The sequence below is a fragment of the Ambystoma mexicanum genome, chromosome 4q (genome assembly GCF_040938575.1).
Source record: "Ambystoma mexicanum isolate Mex_15411 chromosome 4q, UKY_AmexF1_1, whole genome shotgun sequence".
In the NCBI taxonomy this organism is placed as follows: Eukaryota; Metazoa; Chordata; class Amphibia; order Caudata; family Ambystomatidae; genus Ambystoma; species Ambystoma mexicanum.
In genome coordinates, this window is record NC_090928.1 from 530,746,416 (window position 1) to 530,757,690 (window position 11,275).

Consider the following 11,275-nt stretch of genomic DNA (forward strand, 5'->3'; position numbering starts at 1 on the left):
AGACATGCATTCATATATTGCATGTTAACAATGAAAATATTGCAAAGAGACTTTCAATTTCTATTTTTTTGGTCAAAAAGCACTAACATTTTAATTGTTTTCGCCCAACGTGGGGCTCGAACCCACGACCCTGAGATTAAGAGTCTCATGCTCTACCGACTGAGCTAGCCGGGCTCCTTTGGATGCCTATAGTTTTCTTCCCTATCCCTGGACTGCCGTTTTCCACAGATAGGATGCTGTGTAATCATAGGCTCTGGTGGAGTTTGGAAAGAAAATACACATCAGCCAGAGGCAGAAATAGTCTAAGAAAGTATCAAACACAATTACCAGTCAATATCAGAACGCATTGAAGAATATCAGGAAATAGCCGATTAAACCTTTGTGGAAAAAAGTCTTATTTGTGTTTTCTCCACTTTATTTTATAATAAGATGATACATACTTTTTATTTTACAGTGAATACATTAAGGTATGGTATTGCCCCATTACACATCATCCAGACATGCATTCATATATTGCATGTTAACAATGAAAATATTGCAAAGAGACTTTCAATTTCTATTTTTTTGGTCAAAAAGCACTAAAATTTTAGTTGTTTTCGCCAAACGTGGGGCTCGAACCCACGACCCTGAGATTAAGAGTCTCATGCTCTACCGACTGAGCTAGCCGGGCTCCTTTGGATGCCTATAGTTTTCTTCCCTATCCCTGCACTACCGTTTTCCACAGATAGGATGTATTTTTTTGGTCAAAAAGCACTACAATTTTAGTTGTTTTCGCCCAACGTGGGACCCTGAGATTAAGAGTCTCATGCTCTACCGACTGAGCTAGCCGGGCTCCTTTGGATGCCTATAGTTTTCTTCCCTATCCCTGCACTGCCGCTTTCCACAGATAGGATGCTGTGTAATCATAGGCTCTGGTGGAGTTTGGAAAGAAAATACACATCAGCCAGAGGCAGAAATAGTCTAAGAAAGTATCAAACACAATTACCAGTCAATATCAGAACGCATTGAAGAATATCAGGAAATAGCCGATTAAACATGTGTGGAAAAAAGTCTTACTTGTGTTTTCTCCACTTTATTTTATAGTAAGATGATACATACTTTTTCTTTTACAGTGAATACATTAAGGTGTGGTATTGCCCCATTACACATCATCCAGACATGCATTCATATATTGCATGTTAACAATGAAAATATTGCAAATATTGTAAAGAGACTTTCAATTTCTATTTTTTTGGTCAAAAAGCACTAAAATTTTAGTTGTTTTCGCCCAACGTGGGGCTCAAACCCACGACCCTGTGATTAAGAGTCTCATGCTCTACCGACTGAGCTAGCCGGGCTCCTTTGGATGCCTATAGTTTTCTTCCCTATCCCTGCACTGCCGTTTTCGACAGATAGGATGTATTTTTTTGGTCAAAAAGTCCTACAATTTTAGTTGATTTCGCCCAACGTGGGGCTCGAACCCACGACCCTGAGATTAAGAGTCTCATGCTCTACCGACTGAGCTAGCCGGGCTCCTTTGGATACCTATAGTTTTCTTCCCTATCCCTGCACTGCCGTTTTCCACAGATAGGATGCTGTGTAATCATAGGCTCTGGTGGAGTTTGGAAAGAAAATACACATCAGCCAGAGGCAGAAATAGTCTAAGAAAGTATCAAACACAATTACCAGTCAATATCAGAACGCATTGAAGAATATCAGGAAATAGCCGATTAAACCTGTGTGGAAAAAAGTCTTATTTGTGTTTTCTCCACTTTATTTTATAGTAAGATGATACATACTATTTCTTTTACAGTGAATACATTAAGGTGTGGTATTGCCCCATTACACATCATCCAGACATGCATTCATATATTGCATGTTAACAATCAAAATATTGCAAATATTGTAAAGAGACTTTCAATTTCTAATTTTTTTGGTCAAAAAGCATTAAAATTTTAGTTGTTTTCGCCCAACGTGGGGCTCGCACCAACGACCCTGAGATTAAGAGTCTCATGCTCTACCGACTGAGCTAGCCGGGCTCCTTTGGATGCCTATAGTTTTCTTCCCTATCCCTGCACTGCCGTTTTCCACAGATAGGATGCTGTGTAATCATAGGCTCTGGTGGAGTTTGGAAAGAAAATACACATCAGCCAGAGGCAGAAATAGTCTAAGAAAGTATCAAACACAATTACCAGTCAATATCAGAACGCATTGAAGAATATCAGGAAATAGCCGATTAAACCTGTGTGGAAAAAAGTCTTATTTGTGTTTTCTCCACTTTATTTTATAGTAAGATGATGCATACTTTTTCTTTTACAGTGAATACATTAAGGTGTGGTATTGCCCCATTACACATCATCCAGACATGCATTCATATATTGCATGTTAACAATGAAAATATTGCAAAGAGACTTTCAATTTCTATTTTTTTGGTCAAAAACCACTAAAATTTTAGTTGTTTTCGCCCAACCTGGGGCTCAAACCGACGACCCTGAGATTAAGAGTCTCATGCTCTACCGACTGAGCTAGCCGGGCTCCTTTGGATGCCTATAGTTTTCTTCCCTATCCATGCACTGCCGCTTTCCACAGATAGGATGCTGTGTAATCATAGGCTCTGGTGGAGTTTGGAAAGAAAATACACATCAGCCAGAGGCAGAAATAGTCTAAGAAAGTATCAAACACAATTACCAGTCAATATCAGAACGCATTGAAGAATATCAGGAAATAGCCGATTAAACCTGTGTGGAAAAAAGTCTTATTTGTGTTTTCTCCACTTTATTTTATAGTAAGATGATACATACTTTTTCTTTTACAGTGAATACATTAAGGTGTGGTATTGCCCCATTACACATCATCCAGACATGCATTCATATATTGCATGTTAACAATGAAAATATTGCAAATATTGTAAAGAGACTTTCAATTTCTATTTTTTTGGTCAAAAAGCACTAAAATTTTAGTTGTTTTCGCCCAACGTGGGGTTCGCACCCACGACCCTGAGATTAAGAGTCTCATGCTCTACCGACTGAGCTAGCCGGGCTCCTTTGGATGCCTATAGTTTTCTTCCCTATCCCTGCACTGCCGTTTTCCACAGATAGGATGTATTTTTTTGGTCAAAAAGTCCTACAATTTTAGTTGTTTTCGCCCAACGTGGGGCTCGAACCCACGACCCTGAGATTAAGAGTCTCATGCTCTACCGACTGATCTAGCCGGGCTCCTTTGGATACCTATAGTTTTCTTCCCTATCCCTGCACTGCCGTTTTCCACAGATAGGATGCTGTGTAATCATAGGCTCTGGTGGAGTTTGGAAAGAAAATACACATCAGCCAGAGGCAGAAATAGTCTAAGAAAGTATCAAACACAATTACCAGTCAATATCAGAACGCATTGAAGAATATCAGGAAATAGCCGATTAAACCTGTGTAGAAAAAAGTCTTATTTGTGTTTTCTCCACTTTATTTTATAGTAAGATGATACATACTTTTTCTTTTACAGTGAATACATTAAGGTATGGTATTGCCCCATTACACATCATCCAGACATGCATTCATATATTGCATGTTAACAATGAAAATATTGCAAAGAGACTTTCAATTTCTATTTTTTTGGTCAAAAAGCATTAAAATTTTAGTTGTTTTCGCCCAACGTGGGGCTCGAACCCACGCCCCTGAGATTAAGAGTCTCATGCTCTACCGACTGAGCTAGCCGGGCTCCTTTGGATGCCTATAGTTTTCTTCCCTATCCCTGCACTGCTGTTTTCCACAGATAGGATGTATTTTTTTGGTCAAAAAGCACTACAATTTTAGTTGTTTTCACCCAACGTGGGGCTCGAACCCACGACCCTGAGATTAAGAGTCTCATTCTCTACCGACTGAGCTAGCCGGGCTCTTTTGGATGTCTGTAGTTTTCTTCCCTATCCCTGCACTGCCGCTTTCCACAGATAGGATGCTGTGTAATCATAGGCTCTGGTGGAGTTTGGAAAGAAAATACACATCAGCCAGAGGCAGAAATAGTCTAAGAAAGTATCAAACACAATTACCAGTCAATATCAGAACGCATTGAAGAATATCAGGAAATAGCCGATTAAACATGTGTGGAAAAAAGTCTTATTTGTGTTTTCTCCACTTTATTTTATAGTAAGATGATACATACTTTTTCTTTTACAGTGAATACATTAAGGTGTGGTATTGCACCATTACACATCATCCAGACATGCATTCATATATTGCATGTTAACAATGAAAATATTGCAAATATTGTAAAGAGACTTTCAATTTCTATTTTTTTGGTCAAAAAGCACTAAAATTTTAGTTGTTTTCGCCCAACGTGGGGCTCAAACCCACGACCCTGAGATTAAGAGTCTCATGCTCTACCGACTGAGCTAGCCGGGCTCCTTTGGATGCCTATAGTTTTCTTCCCTATCCCTGCACTGCCATTTTCCACAGATAGGATGTATTTTTTTGGTCAAAAAGTCCTACAATTTTAGTTGTTTTCGCCCAACGTGGGGCTCGAACCCACGACCCTGAGATTAAGAGTCTCATGCTCTACCGACTGAGCTAGCCGGGCTCCTTTGGATACCTATAGTTTTCTTCCCTATCCCTGCACTGCCGTTTTCCACAGATAGGATGCTGTGTAATCATAGGCTCTGGTGGAGTTTGGAAAGAAAATACACATCAGCCAGAGGCAGAAATAGTCTAAGAAAGTATCAAACACAATTACCAGTCAATATCAGAACGCATTGAAGAATATCAGGAAATAGCCGATTAAACCTGTGTGGAAAAAAGTCTTATTTGTGTCCTCTCCACTTTATTTTATAGTAAGATGATACATACTTTTTCTTTTACAGTGAATACATTAAGGTGTGGTATTGCCCCATTACACATCATCCAGACATGCATTCATATTTTGCATGTTAACAATGAAAATATTGCAAATATTGTAAAGAGACTTTCAATTTCTATTTTTTTGGTCAAAAAGCACTAAAATTTTAGTTGTTTTCGCCCAACGTGGGGCTCGAACCCACGACCCTGAGATTAAGAGTCTCATGTTCTACCGACTGAGCTAGCCGGGCTCCTTTGGATCCCTATAGTTTTCTTCCCTATCCCTGCACTGCCGTTTTCCACAGATAGGATGTATTTTTTTGGTCAAAAAGCACTACAATTTTAGTTGTTTTCGCCCAACGTGGGGCTCGAACCCACGACCCTGAGATTAAGAGTCTCATGCTCTACCGACTGAGCTAGCCGGGCTCCTTTGGATGTCTGTAGTTTTCTTCCCTATCCCTGCACTGCCGCTCTCCACAGATAGGATGCTGTGTAATCATAGGCTCTGGTGGAGTTTGGAAAGAAAATACACATCAGCCAGAGGCAGAAATAGTCTAAGAAAGTATCAAACACAATTACCAGTCAATATCAGAACGCATTGAAGAATATCAGGAAATAGCCGATTAAACATGTGTGGAAAAAAGTCTTATTTGTGTTTTCTCCACTTTATTTTATAGTAAGATGATACATACTTTTTCTTTTACAATGAATACATTAAGGTGTGGTATTGCCCCATTACACATCATCCAGACATACATTCATATATTGCATGTTAACAATCAAAATATTGCAAATATTGTAAAGAGACTTTCAATTTCTATTTTTTTGGTCAAAAAGCATTAAAATTTTAGTTGTTTTCGCCCAACGTGGGGCTCGCACCCACGACCCTGAGATTAAGAGTCTCATGCTCTACCGACTGAGCTAGCCGGGCTCCTTTGGATGCCTATAGTTTTCTTCCCTATCCCTGCACTGCCGCTTTCCACAGATAGGATGCTGTGTAATCATAGGCTCTGGTGGAGTTTGGAAAGAAAATACACATCAGCCAGAGGCAGAAATAGTCTAAGAAAGTATCAAACACAATTACCAGTCAATATCAGAACGCATTGAAGAATATCAGGAAATAGCCGATTAAACATGTGTGGAAAAAAGTCTTACTTGTGTTTTCTCCACTTTATTTTATAGTAAGATGATACATACTTTTTCTTTTACAGTGAATACATTAAGGTGTGGTATTGCCCCATTACACATCATCCAGACATGCATTCATATATTGCATGTTAACAATGAAAATATTGCAAATATTGTAAAGAGACTTTCAATTTCTATTTTTTTGGTCAAAAAGCACTAAAATTTTAGTTGTTTTCGCCCAACGTGGGGCTCAAACCCACGACCCTGTGATTAAGAGTCTCATGCTCTACCGACTGAGCTAGCCGGGCTCCTTTGGATGCCTATAGTTTTCTTCCCTATCCCTGCACTGCCGTTTTCGACAGATAGGATGTATTTTTTTGGTCAAAAAGTCCTACAATTTTAGTTGATTTCGCCCAACGTGGGGCTCGAACCCACGACCCTGAGATTAAGAGTCTCATGCTCTAGCGACTGAGCTAGCCGGGCTCCTTTGGATGCCTATAGTTTTCTTCCCTATCCATGCACTGCCGCTTTCCACAGATAGGATGCTGTGTAATCATAGGCTCTGGTGGAGTTTGGAAAGAAAATACACATCAGCCAGAGGCAGAAATAGTCTAAGAAAGTATCAAACACAATTACCAGTCAATATCAGAACGCATTGAAGAATATCAGGAAATAGCCGATTAAACCTGTGTGGAAAAAAGTCTTATTTGTGTTTTCTCCACTTTATTTTATAGTAAGATGATACATACTTTTTCTTTTACAGTGAATACATTAAGGTGTGGTATTGCCCCATTACACATCATCCAGACATGCATTCATATATTGCATGTTAACAATGAAAATATTGCAAATATTGTAAAGAGACTTTCAATTTCTATTTTTTTGGTCAAAAAGCACTAAAATTTTAGTTGTTTTCGCCCAACGTGGGGTTCGCACCCACGACCCTGAGATTAAGAGTCTCATGCTCTACCGACTGAGCTAGCCGGGCTCCTTTGGATGCCTATAGTTTTCTTCCCTATCCCTGCACTGCCGTTTTCCACAGATAGGATGTATTTTTTTGGTCAAAAAGTCCTACAATTTTAGTTGTTTTCGCCCAACGTGGGGCTCGAACCCACGACCCTGAGATTAAGAGTCTCATGCTCTACCGACTGATCTAGCCGGGCTCCTTTGGATACCTATAGTTTTCTTCCCTATCCCTGCACTGCCGTTTTCCACAGATAGGATGCTGTGTAATCATAGGCTCTGGTGGAGTTTGGAAAGAAAATACACATCAGCCAGAGGCAGAAATAGTCTAAGAAAGTATCAAACACAATTACCAGTCAATATCAGAACGCATTGAAGAATATCAGGAAATAGCCGATTAAACCTGTGTAGAAAAAAGTCTTATTTGTGTTTTCTCCACTTTATTTTATAGTAAGATGATACATACTTTTTCTTTTACAGTGAATACATTAAGGTATGGTATTGCCCCATTACACATCATCCAGACATGCATTCATATATTGCATGTTAACAATGAAAATATTGCAAAGAGACTTTCAATTTCTATTTTTTTGGTCAAAAAGCATTAAAATTTTAGTTGTTTTCGCCCAACGTGGGGCTCGAACCCACGCCCCTGAGATTAAGAGTCTCATGCTCTACCGACTGAGCTAGCCGGGCTCCTTTGGATGCCTATAGTTTTCTTCCCTATCCCTGCACTGCTGTTTTCCACAGATAGGATGTATTTTTTTGGTCAAAAAGCACTACAATTTTAGTTGTTTTCACCCAACGTGGGGCTCGAACCCACGACCCTGAGATTAAGAGTCTCATTCTCTACCGACTGAGCTAGCCGGGCTCTTTTGGATGTCTGTAGTTTTCTTCCCTATCCCTGCACTGCCGCTTTCCACAGATAGGATGCTGTGTAATCATAGGCTCTGGTGGAGTTTGGAAAGAAAATACACATCAGCCAGAGGCAGAAATAGTCTAAGAAAGTATCAAACACAATTACCAGTCAATATCAGAACGCATTGAAGAATATCAGGAAATAGCCGATTAAACATGTGTGGAAAAAAGTCTTATTTGTGTTTTCTCCACTTTATTTTATAGTAAGATGATACATACTTTTTCTTTTACAGTGAATACATTAAGGTGTGGTATTGCACCATTACACATCATCCAGACATGCATTCATATATTGCATGTTAACAATGAAAATATTGCAAATATTGTAAAGAGACTTTCAATTTCTATTTTTTTGGTCAAAAAGCACTAAAATTTTAGTTGTTTTCGCCCAACGTGGGGCTCAAACCCACGACCCTGAGATTAAGAGTCTCATGCTCTACCGACTGAGCTAGCCGGGCTCCTTTGGATGCCTATAGTTTTCTTCCCTATCCCTGCACTGCCATTTTCCACAGATAGGATGTATTTTTTTGGTCAAAAAGTCCTACAATTTTAGTTGTTTTCGCCCAACGTGGGGCTCGAACCCACGACCCTGAGATTAAGAGTCTCATGCTCTACCGACTGACCTAGCCGGGCTCCTTTGGATACCTATAGTTTTCTTCCCTATCCCTGCACTGCCGTTTTCCACAGATAGGATGCTGTGTAATCATAGGCTCTGGTGGAGTTTGGAAAGAAAATACACATCAGCCAGAGGCAGAAATAGTCTAAGAAAGTATCAAACACAATTACCAGTCAATATCAGAACGCATTGAAGAATATCAGGAAATAGCCGATTAAACCTGTGTAGAAAAAAGTCTTATTTGTGTTTTCTCCACTTTATTTTATAGTAAGATGATACATACTTTTTCTTTTACAGTGAATACATTAAGGTATGGTATTGCCCCATTACACATCATCCAGACATGCATTCATATATTGCATGTTAACAATGAAAATATTGCAAAGAGACTTTCAATTTCTATTTTTTTGGTCAAAAAGCATTAAAATTTTAGTTGTTTTCGCCCAACGTGGGGCTCGAACCCACGCCCCTGAGATTAAGAGTCTCATGCTCTACCGACTGAGCTAGCCGGGCTCCTTTGGATGCCTATAGTTTTCTTCCCTATCCCTGCACTGCTGTTTTCCACAGATAGGATGTATTTTTTTGGTCAAAAAGCACTACAATTTTAGTTGTTTTCACCCAACGTGGGGCTCGAACCCACGACCCTGAGATTAAGAGTCTCATTCTCTACCGACTGAGCTAGCCGGGCTCTTTTGGATGTCTGTAGTTTTCTTCCCTATCCCTGCACTGCCGCTTTCCACAGATAGGATGCTGTGTAATCATAGGCTCTGGTGGAGTTTGGAAAGAAAATACACATCAGCCAGAGGCAGAAATAGTCTAAGAAAGTATCAAACACAATTACCAGTCAATATCAGAACGCATTGAAGAATATCAGGAAATAGCCGATTAAACATGTGTGGAAAAAAGTCTTATTTGTGTTTTCTCCACTTTATTTTATAGTAAGATGATACATACTTTTTCTTTTACAGTGAATACATTAAGGTGTGGTATTGCACCATTACACATCATCCAGACATGCATTCATATATTGCATGTTAACAATGAAAATATTGCAAATATTGTAAAGAGACTTTCAATTTCTATTTTTTTGGTCAAAAAGCACTAAAATTTTAGTTGTTTTCGCCCAACGTGGGGCTCAAACCCACGACCCTGAGATTAAGAGTCTCATGCTCTACCGACTGAGCTAGCCGGGCTCCTTTGGATGCCTATAGTTTTCTTCCCTATCCCTGCACTGCCATTTTCCACAGATAGGATGTATTTTTTTGGTCAAAAAGTCCTACAATTTTAGTTGTTTTCGCCCAACGTGGGGCTCGAACCCACGACCCTGAGATTAAGAGTCTCATGCTCTACCGACTGACCTAGCCGGGCTCCTTTGGATACCTATAGTTTTCTTCCCTATCCCTGCACTGCCGTTTTCCACAGATAGGATGCTGTGTAATCATAGGCTCTGGTGGAGTTTGGAAAGAAAATACACATCAGCCAGAGGCAGAAATAGTCTAAGAAAGTATCAAACACAATTACCAGTCAATATCAGAACGCATTGAAGAATATCAGGAAATAGCCGATTAAACCTGTGTGGAAAAAAGTCTTATTTGTGTCCTCTCCACTTTATTTTATAGTAAGATGATACATACTTTTTCTTTTACAGTGAATACATTAAGGTGTGGTATTGCCCCATTACACATCATCCAGACATGCATTCATATTTTGCATGTTAACAATGAAAATATTGCAAATATTGTAAAGAGACTTTCAATTTCTATTTTTTTGGTCAAAAAGCACTAAAATTTTAGTTGTTTTCGCCCAACGTGGGGCTCGAACCCACGACCCTGAGATTAAGAGTCTCATGTTCTACCGACTGAGCTAGCCGGGCTCCTTTGGATCCCTATAGTTTTCTTCCCTATCCCTGCACTGCCGTTTTCCACAGATAGGATGTATTTTTTTGGTCAAAAAGCACTACAATTTTAGTTGTTTTCGCCCAACGTGGGGCTCGAACCCACGACCCTGAGATTAAGAGTCTCATGCTCTACCGACTGAGCTAGCCGGGCTCCTTTGGATGTCTGTAGTTTTCTTCCCTATCCCTGCACTGCCGCTCTCCACAGATAGGATGCTGTGTAATCATAGGCTCTGGTGGAGTTTGGAAAGAAAATACACATCAGCCAGAGGCAGAAATAGTCTAAGAAAGTATCAAACACAATTACCAGTCAATATCAGAACGCATTGAAGAATATCAGGAAATAGCCGATTAAACATGTGTGGAAAAAAGTCTTATTTGTGTTTTCTCCACTTTATTTTATAGTAAGATGATACATACTTTTTCTTTTACAATGAATACATTAAGGTGTGGTATTGCCCCATTACACATCATCCAGACATACATTCATATATTGCATGTTAACAATCAAAATATTGCAAATATTGTAAAGAGACTTTCAATTTCTATTTTTTTGGTCAAAAAGCATTAAAATTTTAGTTGTTTTCGCCCAACGTGGGGCTCGCACCCACGACCCTGAGATTAAGAGTCTCATGCTCTACCGACTGAGCTAGCCGGGCTCCTTTGGATGCCTATAGTTTTCTTCCCTATCCCTGCACTGCCGCTTTCCACAGATAGGATGCTGTGTAATCATAGGCTCTGGTGGAGTTTGGAAAGAAAATACACATCAGCCAGAGGCAGAAATAGTCTAAGAAAGTATCAAACACAATTACCAGTCAATATCAGAACGCATTGAAGAATATCAGGAAATAGCCGATTAAACATGTGTGGAAAAAAGTCTTACTTGTGTTTTCTCCACTTTATTTTATAGTAAGATGATACATACTTTTTCTTTTACAGTGAATACATTAAGGTGTG